Source organism: Pan paniscus, chromosome 6 (assembly GCF_029289425.2).
Source record: "Pan paniscus chromosome 6, NHGRI_mPanPan1-v2.0_pri, whole genome shotgun sequence".
Taxonomy (NCBI): Eukaryota; Metazoa; Chordata; class Mammalia; order Primates; family Hominidae; genus Pan; species Pan paniscus.
In genome coordinates this window covers 6,120,037-6,132,500 of record NC_073255.2, presented here as the reverse complement: position 1 = coordinate 6,132,500, position 12,464 = coordinate 6,120,037, and the positions used below count along the sequence as shown (strand labels likewise).

At 52.3% G+C, this 12,464-nt stretch overlaps 1 long non-coding RNA gene across 1 annotated transcript in view; it reads left to right on the top strand.

Annotated features, from left to right (window-relative positions):
* Positions 1-7,444, top strand: part of LOC129398276 (uncharacterized) — a 16,396-nt gene extending 8,952 nt beyond the window's left edge. Inside the window, exons 2-3 of the long non-coding RNA XR_008626023.2 lie at positions 5,215-7,077; positions 7,186-7,444. This is a non-coding gene — a long non-coding RNA (uncharacterized LOC129398276). The remainder of the gene's footprint in view (positions 1-5,214; positions 7,078-7,185) is intronic.
* Positions 7,445-12,464: the final 5,020 nt, after the last annotated feature.

The following is a 12,464-nucleotide window of genomic DNA, read 5'->3' as shown; positions in this document are numbered from 1 at the left end:
CCTATAACCCCCACACTTTGTGAGGCCAATGCAGAAGGATCCCTTGAGCCAGGAGTTCAAGACCAGCCTGGGAAACAGAGAGAGACCCCCCCACCCACCGCCCCCGCTCTACAAAAAATTTAAAAATTCGCTGGGCATGGTGGCTCACGCCTGTGGTTCCAGCTACTCAGGAGGCTGAGGTGGGAGGATTGCCTGAACTCTGGAGGTCGAGGCTGCAGTGAGCTATTAATACGATTGCACTGCACTCTAGCCTGGGCAACAGAGCAAGACCCTGTCTAGAAAAACAAAAACAAAAACAGACTCAAAGACTCAATAATTCAAATTCAAAACTTCTCAAAAGAGAAGATAGAGGCCGGGCGCGGTGGCTCACACCTGTCATCCCAGCACTTTGGGAGGCCGAGGCAGGTGGATCATGAGATCAGGAGTTCAAGACCAGCCTGGCCAAGATGGTGAAACCTCATCTCTACTAAAAATACAAAAATTAGCCATGTGTGGTGGCACACACCTGTAATCCCAGCTACTCAGGAGGCTGAAGCAGAGAATTGCTTGAACCGAGGGGGCGGAGTTTGCTGTGAGCCGAGATTGTGCCACTGCACTCCAGCCTGGGCGACAGAGTGAAACTCTGTCTCAAAACAAAAAACAAAAAAACAAACAAAAAAACAAAAAGAGAAGATAGAGACAGACTTCTTCTTTTGGTGCGGGGGGATGGAATCTCACTCTGTCACCCAGGCTGGAGTCCAGTAGTGACAAGATCTTGGCTCACTGCGACCTCCGCCTCCCAGGTTCAAGTGATTCTCCTGCTTCAGCTTCCCAAGTAGCTGGGATTACAGGTGCCCACTGCCACGCCTGGCTAATTTCTTTGTGTTTTTAGTAGAGACAGGATTTTACCATGTTGGCCAGGCTGGTCTCGAACTCCTGACCTCATGATCCACCCGCCTCGGCCTCCCAACGTGCTGGGATTACAGGCGTGAGCCCCCGCGCTGGCCGTGGCCTATATTTCTACACAGCTGTCATTTCAGGAATATCGTAGGCATGAAACCACATGGATCACAGCCTCTGGGACTGACTTCTCATCCAGCACAATTCTCTGGAGATTAACCCACGTTGTGTGTGTCAACATCCCTTCCTCTTTCTTGCTAAACAGATTCCACCTGAAGAGATTTCAAAAGAAAAGAACAGTTTTAAAGACCACGTGCACTTTTCAGATGAAGGGGGATTCACCCTGCTAGGTTCTGCGTCACTCAAACAAAAACACATTCTCGCATAGCTCCAGAGTCTTAAAAATGCCTAAAAATTCTACTTGCTTGTCTCTTTTTTAAGGAACTAACTAAATCTCCCCGCGCCTTTTTTTTTTTTTTTGAGACAGAGTCTCGCTCTGTCGCCCAGGCTGGAGGGCAGTGGCGCGATCTCGGCTCACTGCAAGCTCCGCCTCCTGGGTTCCTGCCATTCTCCTGCCTCAGCCTCCTGAGTAGCTGGAACTACAGGCGCCTGCCACCACACCCGGCTAATTTTTGTATTTTTAGTAGAGACGGGGTTTCACCATGTTGGCCAGGCTGGTTTCGAACTCCCGACCTCAGGTGATCCTCCCGCCTCAGCCTCCCAAAGTGCTGGGATGACAGGCGTGAGCCACTGTGCCTGGCCAGGAACTAACTTAATCCCGATCATGTAAAATTTCAGCTCAATTTATCACCTCTTACTTCACTGCAATTAAATAATCTCCAACACATATATTAAAAGTTATAGAAGTCATTTATTGTTCCTCTTTAAAGTTATTTCTGCACAGAATATAACCTACATCTTATTTCTGTTTTATTTTCCCTGTGGTTAACACGCTGTCCATTCGTCTCTTCCGTCGGCTTGCTTTTTAATCATGCTACTGCTCTAATATATGGTCTTTATTGTATTAGTTTATGCCTTATATTAAATTATGTTCATATAAGATTTGCAAGAAAAATAGCTTTTCGGCTTACTCAGGAATTTGGGAGACTTAATTTTGGTCGGCTGATTCTCAAGAAAGAAATTACAGTGTGAAAGGCAAAATGCCAGGGGAGGGCTGGAGGCTTCGGAGGACGGGAAGGCGCCCTCAGCCTCATGCCCTCTCTCAAGGTGACAGGCACCTGAAGATGTTTTCACTCAACACTTTCTTTTCTGTTTTTTGTTTTTCCAGACAGGTCTCACTCTGTCACCCAGGCTGCAGCTCAGGGTTTAATCATAGCTCACTGCAGCTTTGACCTCCTGAGTTCATGTGATCCTCCCACCTCAGTCTCCCAAGTAGCTGGGACTACAGGCGCACACCACCATGCCCGGCTAATTTTTCCGTTTTTAGTAGAGATGGGGTTTTGCCATGTTGCCCAGGCTGGTCTCGAACCCCTGACCTCAGGTGATCCGCCCACCTCGGCCTCCCAAGCAGCTGGGATTACAGGCGTGAGCCACTATGCCTGGCTTCGTTCATTAAACACTTTCCATGGCAAGGCAGGGGGCTCGGGTAGGGCGATTGGCTGCAGGGCCCCCGTGGGGAGCCGGTGCTGGGTCGAGACCGGCACTCCTGGGGGCCTCTGACCTCCCCAGCAGCTCTTCACTCGGTTTCCCCGTTGCAATGATAACATCAGCTTGTGCCTGCCCCCGTCTGCCTGAAGCTTCTCCTCAGATCCTGCTGCCTGGCTCGGGCCACTATGGACCCTGGGACTGACAATCTAACTGCCTCTGCTGCACCTGGCGGGGGCCCTGTAGACCCTGTCCACATGCAGCCTGTGGACACCCAGTGCTCAGCCAGTCTTCCCTGCTGGGGGCTGAGGGTGGGCAGAAAAGGCGGCAAGGAAAGTCCTCCACGGAGGGGGAGGGTGGATGGAAAAGGCGGCAGGGAAAGTCCACGGAGGGGCCGTGGGTGTCGGGGCCACAGCATGACCATGGAGACAGCTCGGTCTGCGTCGCCACGCTGAGAGGTGCCATCCTTTCAGGGCATGGCAGGTCAGGAGACCGAGGCAGGGGAGAGGTGCACAGTGAGGCGGTGACTCCTGAGGCCACAGTCCTCACCAGCCATTTCAATGGCAGCTGGAAAAGAAGTTCCCAGCTCTGTCCCTGGGACAGGGCTGGCCGCGTGTGTGGCACATTCTCAGTGCATGTTGCTGAACCAGGAACACGTGAATGTCAGACTCCAGTTCCACGCCTGGGCATGTGCCCAACAGAAGGGGGTGCCTGTGGCCACCCAGAAACAGCGCTGGTCAGAGCATGATATTCATAACAGTCAAAAAATGGAAGCATCTGCCAGACTGGGCAATATAGTGAGACTCCATTGCTGCAAAAAAATAATTTTTTTTTTTTTTGAGACGGAGTCTCGCTCTGTCACCCAGGCTGGAGAGCAAAGTGGCATGATCTTGGCTCACTACAACCTCTGCCTCCTGGGTTCAGGCAGTTCTCCTGCCTCAGCCTCCTGAGAGTAGCTGCAGGTGCCCGCCACCACACCTGGCTAATTTTTGTATTTTTAGTAGAGATGGGGTTTGCCATGTTGGCCAGGCTGGTCTCAAACTCCTGACCTCAGGTGATCCACCTGCCTTGGCCTCCCGAAGTTGTTAGCCAGGCATGGTGGTGGGCACCTGTGGTCCCAGCTACTCAGCAGGCTGAGGTGGGAGGATCACTTGAGCCCAGGAAGTCGAGGCTGCAGTGAGCTATGATTGCACCACTGCACTCCAGCCTGGGTGACAGAGTGAGACCTTGTCTCTAGGGGAAAAAATAAAAGACAAACCAAAAAACCAAGGAAGCAGCCCAGATGCCCATCACAGAACGGGTGGGTGTGAAATGCACTCATCATGGAATACTACACGATAAGGAAGCAAGGAAAACTGCTGCACATGGCCACACAGATGAACCTCACAGAACCCGAGGCCGGGTGCGGCGGCTCACACCTGTCATCCCAGCACTTTGGGAGGGCAAGGCAGGTGGGTCACCTGAGGTCGGGAGTTCGAGACCAGCCTGGCCAACATGGCAAAAGCCCGTGTCTACTAAAAATAGAAAAAATTAGTCTGGGCACGGTGGCTTACGCCTGTAATCCCAGCACTTTGGGAGGCCGAGGTGGGTGGATCACCAGGTCAGGAGATCGAGACCATCGTGGCTAACATGGTGAAACCCCGTCTCTACTAAAAATACAAAAAAAAAAAAAAAAAGCTGGGTGTGGTGGTGGGTGCCTGTAGTCCCAGCTACTTGGGAGGCTGAGGCAGGAGAATGGTGTGAACCTGGGAGGCAGAGCTTGCAGTGAGCCGAGGTCGTGCCACTGCACTCCAGCCTGGGTGACAGAGCGAGACTCCGTCTGAAAAAAAAGGAATGAGGCCAGGTGTGGTGGCTCACACCTGCAATTCCAACACTTAGGGAGGCCGAGGCAGGAGGATCAATTGAGCCCAGGAGTTCGAGACCAGCCTGGCCAACATGGCAAAACCCTGTCTCTACTAAAAATACCACATTAGCCGGGCGTGGTGGCGGGCACCTGTAATCCCAGCTACTCGGGAGGCTGAGGCAGGAGAGTCATTTGAACCTGGGAGGCGGAGGTTGCAGTGAGCCGAGATCGTGCTACTGCCCTCCAGCCTGGGCGACAGAGTGAGACTCTGTCTCAAAAAAAAAAAAAAAAAAAAGCCTGACTCTGGGCTTTGCAATATCGCCAGGAAAGGCAGGCACTCCACACCCTGAACGGAGGTAAAGTCCTTGTGCCTCCCATGGGCCCAGCTGAGCTGGACTCAGGTTCTCATGCCTCCAGGGCGGCGTCCACCGCTGGAACAGGTGTCTTGCCTGCCTATTGCCACTTGGTGGCAGCGTGTTGACCAAAGGAGAATTGGATCTTTTCCCCCAGTTTCCCAGGAGCAAATCACAATGGAAAACCTTCAGCGGGGAGGAGTGGCTCAAGCCTCTAATCCCAGCACTTTGGGAGGCTGAGGTGAGAGGATCACTTGAGCCCAGGAGTTTGAGATCACCCTGGGCAACATAGAGAGACCCTGTCTCTACAAAAAAATACAAAAGAAAAACTTTGCCAGGTGTGGTGGTGTGTGTCTGTGGTCCCAGCTATGGGGGAGGCTGAGTCAGGAGGATCACTTGAGCCCAGGAGGTGGAGGCTGCAGTGAGCTGAGAGTGTACCACTGCACTCCAGCCTGGGTGACAGAGTGAGACCCTGTCTCAAAACAGAAAAGAAAAGAAAGTAAAGCTTTGTAAATGAGGTTCTCATCCCTCCAGGACCGGGTCGGCTGCTGGAACAGGTGTCTTTCCTGCCTCTTACCACTTGGTGGCAGCGTGTTGACCGAAGGAGAATTGGATCTCGTTCCCCAGTTTCCCAGGAGCAAATCATGGTTCCTGGAGAGCAAGTCATCCAGTGCATAGGATTTATCCAGAAGGCTGCGCATCGGCAGTAGCCACGGGTCTGTGTCTGCAAGAGCAGCGCATCCGGGTGCTGAGTGCTGTGGTTCCAGGGCTCCCTGAGTCTGGGGGAGTTCGCAGCAGAGGTGATGTCTATGCTGAGCGGGGTAAGGGATGGTGTGCAGAGCTAAATGGACGCCACCCTCCCTCCAAGCCCGGTCTTACCATTGTGTTCCCCATGCAAGTAGGAAAGGGGTTCATTTCCTGCCCTAAGCAAACTTGCCCAGGCTCAATAGGAGACAGGTCTCAAACTCTGAACCCTCCAAATATTCCAAGCATGGCTTCTGTTTTTAGCCAAATGCATTCACTCATTCAGAAAATACTTATTCATTTATTTAACTTATTTTTTAGAGAGTTTTTTGTTTGTTTGTTTGTTTGTTTTTGAGATAGAGTTTTGCTCTTGTCTCCCAGGCTGAAGTGCAATGGCATGATCTTGGCTCACTACAACCTCCACCTCCTGGGTTCAAGCAATTCTCCTGCCTCAGCCTCCCAAGTAGCCGGGATTACAGGCGCCCGCCACCATGCCTGGCTAATTTTTGTATTTTTAGTAGAGATGGGACTTCACCATGTTGCCCAGGCTGGTCTCGAACTCCTGGCCTCAGGTGATCCACCTGCCTCAGCCTCCCAAGGTGCTGGGATTACAGGCATGAGCCACCACACCTGGCCTTGTGGTTTTAATTTGAGTTTCTCTGATGATTAGTGATGCTGAGCATCATTCATATACCTTTTGGCCATTTGTTTGTCTTCTTTTGAAAAATGTCTCTTCATATCCCTTGCCCACTTTGCCCCTCCCGGTTTCAAGTGATTCTCCTGCCTCAGCCTCCCGAGTAGCTGAGACTGGAGGTACGCACTACCACACCTGGCTAATTTTTGTATTTTTAGTAGAGACGGGGTTTCACCATGTTGCCCAGCCCAGTCTTGAACTCCTGACCTCAGGTGATCCACCTGCCTCGGCTTCCCAAAGTGCTGGGATTACAGGCATGAGCCACCGCACCTGGCCTGTCTTTAATTTCAAATGCTGTGTGTCACCGATGTATAGGAAAGCAACTGACTTTTGTTTCATAACCTCGTACCCTACATTTGCTCATGAGTTCCAAAAGTTGTGTTTTTCTTTTCTTTTCTTTTCTTTTCCTTTTTGGATTCTTTAGGATTTTCTGCAATCACATCATTTGTGAACAAAGAAGTTTTATTTCTTCCTTCCCAATATGTATACTGGTGATTTCCTTTTCCGGTCTTTTTGCTCTAGCGGGGACTCCCAGTTTGAGGCCTGATGGGGTGGTGGGAGGGGACGTTCCTGCCTCTTCCTGATCATGGCTCCCTTCAGTTCTGCCTGCTGGGCCCTGAGTTGCTCTGGGAACCGCTGAGCACTGGCTCTGTAAGCCTCGGGCCCCCATACCACTTTCCTGCGGGCCCTGCCCTGCCTGCCTGCCTGCCTCCAGGCCCCACAGCCCCGTGGAGCCGCCCAGTTGAGCAGTCCTGCCCCCTCCCTGCCACGCCCCCTCGGGGGTCCTCACTGCTCCCAGATGAAAGCCCCTGTTGTCCCCAGAGGCTCTGTCTCCTTGGGGGACGTTCACTAGCTGCCTCTCAAAGGACCGCCTGAGACCAGACACTTCCGTGGCCTACGGCTTCCTCAAGGACTCTACAAGACACAGAAATCCCTGCTGTCTCCACTGAAAAGAAAGGGTAAGGAGGGTCATTTCGACATCATGTCAGAGCCGTTCCTCACTGCCCCGGCTTCCTGTGTGACCAGGTGTTGGTGAAACGAGATTAATCCACCACTCACACGCATAGGAGTCCGTGACCAGGCCCCCCGCCGTGCTGGGCTGAGTGGACGGCACGGGAGACGGCCCACGGGAGACGGCCCACGGGAGATGACCCACGGGAGACGACCCACGGACCATTCTCGCTTTGCCTCCAGTGTCGCTCAAAGGGGACCTGCATGAAGGAGACGTGGGGCTTTGGAGGTGCGGGATTTCTTCTTACCTCTGTTCCCACTACTTACCTTCAGAATAAATCTCTAAGTCCGGTATTAGCAAATTCTTCACAGATGTAGGCCACACAAAGCACCCTCATTGTCTGTCATAAATATAATATCTTTTAAAATCTCCAACGCAACGCACGGGCCTGTTTCTTCTCATAAATCTAGGCTGCCTGTCTCTGATCAAATTCTGCTTTTCCAGCAGTTTTACAGCTAAGTCCTCCCACATAATTTGTAATCGTTTCTTTACAAAGGACATTAAGCTAACCGTGATCCTGTGCTGAATTATGTAGCATTTACCACGCTCCTGTTTTTAGATTCCTTATCCCTTTCTAGTGGATTCTAAAAATATCAGTTAAGCCACCAACTAATTTCTAATCCTTGCTTCTATTAATATTGACCGTTCGTCTCTTAGCCTTTGTCCTTGCTTGATTAAGGAATTCAAATCTTTTCCTGAAAATGTGATTGTTGACAATATGACCGGCTCTGGCTAGAGCACCAGGCAGGAAGGGATTCTGGCTCGCGGGGGTCCGGAGACCAGCTTAGCCACAGAAAGCCCTTCAGGTAACTCGGAGTGTTCTCTCCCCGTCTCACTCTCTCGTTAGGCAAGAAACCAACAGTATCTTAACATATAGATTAAATTTTAAATTCTCCATTATCAGCACCCTGCACGGTGAGACAGGCCTCCAGATTTTGAGGTTGGCTTAAAAGGCCTCCTAACCGTGAGGCGGCCCGGGTGGACCACTTAACCTCGAGCCGCATCTGTCAACGCAGACAGCTTCTCTGATGAGTGAGATTCGGCTGAGATCTGAAGCGGGTAGTGGGTGCTGGAGTCCACCATCCAGAGCCCTGCAAAACGGAGGTGCTCATTCCCCTAGCTGCCTGTCTCTGCAAGGGAACTTCCCTCCGCCAAAGGGGCCTCCGCACCCAGGGTCTCACGGAATCATTATGAGATGCAGGGACAATGCCCAGCCCCTTGGCCTCAATTTGGGACTATGGTGAAGGGACATCCCAGCTCCAGAGCCCCTGGGTGCCCTCGGATGCCACTGGATTGTGTTCCTTTTTTGAGACAGAGTCTCACTCTGTCGCCCAGGCTGGAGTGCAGTGGCGCGATCTCAACTCACAGCAACCTCTGCCTCCTGGGTTCAAGTGATTCTCCTGCCTCAGCCTCCCAAGTAGCTGGGATTATAGGTGCACACCACCACGACCAGCTAATTTTTTTTTTTGTATTTTTAGTACAAACGGGGTTTTGCCATGTTGGCTAGGCTGATCTCGAACTGCTGACCTCAGGTGATCTGTCCACCTTGGCCTCCCAAAGTGCTGGGATTACAGGTGTGAGCTACCATGCCCAGCCCACTGGATTGCATTTCAGCTTCACCCTCTGCCCCCCAGCTTCCCGCAGGGCCTTCCAGGTGCTGTCCTCGAATGCACCCCTTAGTAGGCCCCTGCACGCGATGATCCGTCTGAGTCTGTTTCCAGGGAACCCAACCTACAGCAGTCAGTGCCAGGAGCGGTCCCAGCAAGTACACTCTGCAGGGGAGGCTTAGAGCCGGGCCCCTGCCAGCCAGTATCAAGGCTGGCCACCAGCACCCGTCACCAGTGGTTGTGGATTACATTCTGATAGCCCCTAGCAGGTGCAGGGAAACCATTTTTAAGGCTTTTAATAACATCTGACTTCAAGACTTAACATGAAGCTACAATAATCAAGACAGCGATATCAGTGAAAGAACACAAATAGATCAATGGAACAGAAGGGAGAGCACAGAAATTGGCCACACGAATACCGTCCACCGAGCCTTGACAAAGGAGCAAAGGAAACGTAATGAAGGAAGAATAGTCTTTTCAACACATGGTGCTGGGACAAGTGAACATGCATATACAAAAAGAAAAAAAAAGAATCTAGGCCAGCCTCGGTGGCTCACGCCTGTGATCCCAGCACTGTGGGAGGCTGAGGCAGGAGGATCACTTGAGGTCAGGAGTTCAAGACCAGCCTGGGCAACACAGTGATACCCAATCTCTACCAAAAAAAATTTTTTTTAATTAGCCGGGCATGGTGGCGTGTACCTGTAGTCCCAGCTACTTGGGAGGCTAAGGCAGGAGAATCGCTTGAACCCGGGAGGTGGGTGTTGCAGTGAGCCAAGATCGTGCCATTGCACTCCAGCCTGGGTGACAGTGTGAGACTTCATCTCAAAATTAAATTAAATTAAATTAAATTAAATTAAGTATATATATATGTGTATATATATACATATACATATATAGACACAGGCTTTACACCTTTCACAAAAATTAACTCAAAAATGGATCATTACTTAAAATCACTTGATTATAAAATGCAAAGCTATAAAACTTCCGGAAGATTACATAGGAGAAAATCAAGGTAACCCTGGGTTTGGCAATGAGTTTTTATCATCTTTATTATTATTATTTGAGATGGAGTCTTGCTACATTACCCAGGCTGTTCTCCAACTCCTGGACTCAAGCAATCCTCCCTCCTCAGCCTCCCCAGTGGCTGGGACTGCAGGCACACACCACCACGCCTGGCTTGGCAACGAATTTTTAGATACCACACCAAAAACATAATCTATAAAAGATTGATAAGTTGGATCTTATAAAGGGCATCAGATGCCAAAGAAGATATACAGATGGCAAATAAGTATATGGAAAGACGCTCAACATCTTATGTCTTTAGGGAACTGCCAATGAAAACGACAATGTAGAAACCACCACACCCCTGTTAGAATGACCAAAATCCAGACACCGACATCACCAAATGCTGGTGAGGACGTGGAGCAACAGGAACTCTCATCATGGCTGTGAGAATCCACAATGGTCCGGCCACTTTGGAAGACACTTGGGTGTTTTCTTACGGATCTAAACATATTCTTGCCATCAGATCCAGCAATTGTGCCCCTTAGAATTTACCCAAATGAGCTCTCCCTCTCCCTCTCCCTCTCCGTCTCCCCACGGTCTCCCTCTCCCTCTTTTTCCACAGTCTCCCTCTCCCTCTCTTGCCACGGTCTCCCTCTGATGCCCAGCCGAAGCTGGACTGTACTGCTGCCATCTTGGCTCACTGCAACCTCCCTGCCTGATTCTCCTGCCTCAGCCTGCCGAGTGCCTGCGATTGCAGGCGCGCGCCGCCACGCCTGACTGGTTTTCGTATCTTTTTGGTGGAGACGGGGTTTCGCTGTGTTGGCCGGGCTGGTCTCCAGCTCCTAACCGCAAGTGATCCGCCAGCCTCGGCCTCCCGAGGTGCCGGGATTGCAGACGGAGTCTCATTCACTCAGTGCTCAGTGGTGCCCAGGCTGGAGTGCAGTGGCGTGATCTCGGCTCGCTACAACCTCCACCTCCCAGCAGCCTGCCTTGGCCTCCCAAAGTGCTGAGATTGCAGCCTCTGCCCGGCCGCCACCCCGTCTGGGAAGTGAGGAGCGTCTCTGCCTGGCCGCCCATCGTCTGGGATGTGAGGAGCCCCTCTGCCCGGCAACCGCCCCGTCTGAGAAGTGAGAAGCTCCTCTGCCCGGCAGCCACCCCGTCCGGGAGGGAGGTGGGGGGGTCAGGCCCCCGCCCAGCCAGCCGCCCCATCCGGGAGGGAGGTGGGGGGATCAGCCCCCCGCCCGGCCAGCCGCCCCGTCCGGAAGGGAGGTGGGGGGGGTCAGGCCCCCACCCGGCCAGCCACCCCGTACGGGAGGGAGGTGGGGGTGTCAGCCCCCCGCCCAGCCAGCCACCCCGTCCGGGAGGTGAAGGGCGCCTCTGCCCGGCCGCCCCTACTGGGAAGTGAGGAGCCCCTCTGCCCGGCCAGCCGCCCCGTCCAGGAGGGAGGTGGGGGGGTCAGCCCCCCACCCGGCCAGCCGCCCCGTCCGGGAGGGAGGTGGGGGGGGTCAGCCCCCCGCTCAGCCAGCCGCCCTGTCCGGGAGGTGAGGGGCGCCTCTGCCCAGCCAGCTGCCCTGTCCGGGAGGGAGGTGGGGGGGTCAGGCCCCCGCCCGGCCAGCCGCCCCGTACGGGAGGTGAGGGGCACCTCTGCCCGGCCGCCCCTACTGGGAAGTGAGGAGCCCCTCTGCCCGGCCACCACCCCGTCTGGGAGGTGTACTCAACAGCTCATTGAGAACAGGCCATGATGACAATGGTGGTTTTGTGGAATAGAAAGGGGGGAAAGGTGGGGAAAAGATTGAGAAATCGGATGGTTGCCGTGTCTGTGTAGAAAGAGGTAGACATGGGAGACTTTTCATTTTGTTCTGTACTAAGAAAAATTTTTCTGCCTTGGGATCCTGTTAATCTATAACCTTACCCCCAACCCTGTGCTCTCTGAAACATGTGCTGTGTCCACTCAGAGTTGAATGGATTAAGGGCGGTGCAAGATGTGCTTTGTTAAACAGATGCTTGAAGGCAGCATGCTCGTTAAGAGTCATCGCCACTCCCTAATCTCAAGTACCCAGGGACACAAACACTGCGGAAGGCCGCAGGGTCCTCTGCCTAGGAAAACCAGAGACCTTTGTTCACTTGTTTATCTGCTGACCTTCCCTCCACTATTGTCCTGTGACCCTGCCAAATCCCCTTCTGCGAGAAACACCCAAGAATGATCAATAAAAAAAAAAAAAAAAGAAAAAGAAAAAGAAAAAGAATTTACCCAAATGAGTTGAAAACATATATTCACACAAAAACCTGCATGTGAATGTTTGTAGCAGTTTTATTCACCATTGTTCAAATTTGGAAGCAACCAAGGTGACCTTCAAGAGGGAAATGTTGAATGGATAAGCAAAGTGTGGCCCATCCGTATGGGGAAATATTATCTGACAATAAAAAGAAATGAGGCCGGGTGCAGTGGCTCACACCTGTAACCCCAGCACTTTGTTAGACCAAGGCAGGCGGATCACATGAAGCTGGGAGTTCGAGACCAGTCTGGCCAATATGGTGAAACCCCATCTCTACTAAAAATACAAAAAATTAGTGGCGTGGTAGTGGGCACCTGTAATCTCAGCTACTTGGGAGACTGAGGCAGGAGAGTTGTTTGAACCTGGGAGGCAGAGGTTGCAGTGAGCCCAGATTGCACCCAGGTCACACCACTGCACCACTCCAGCCTGGCCTCGACACAGTG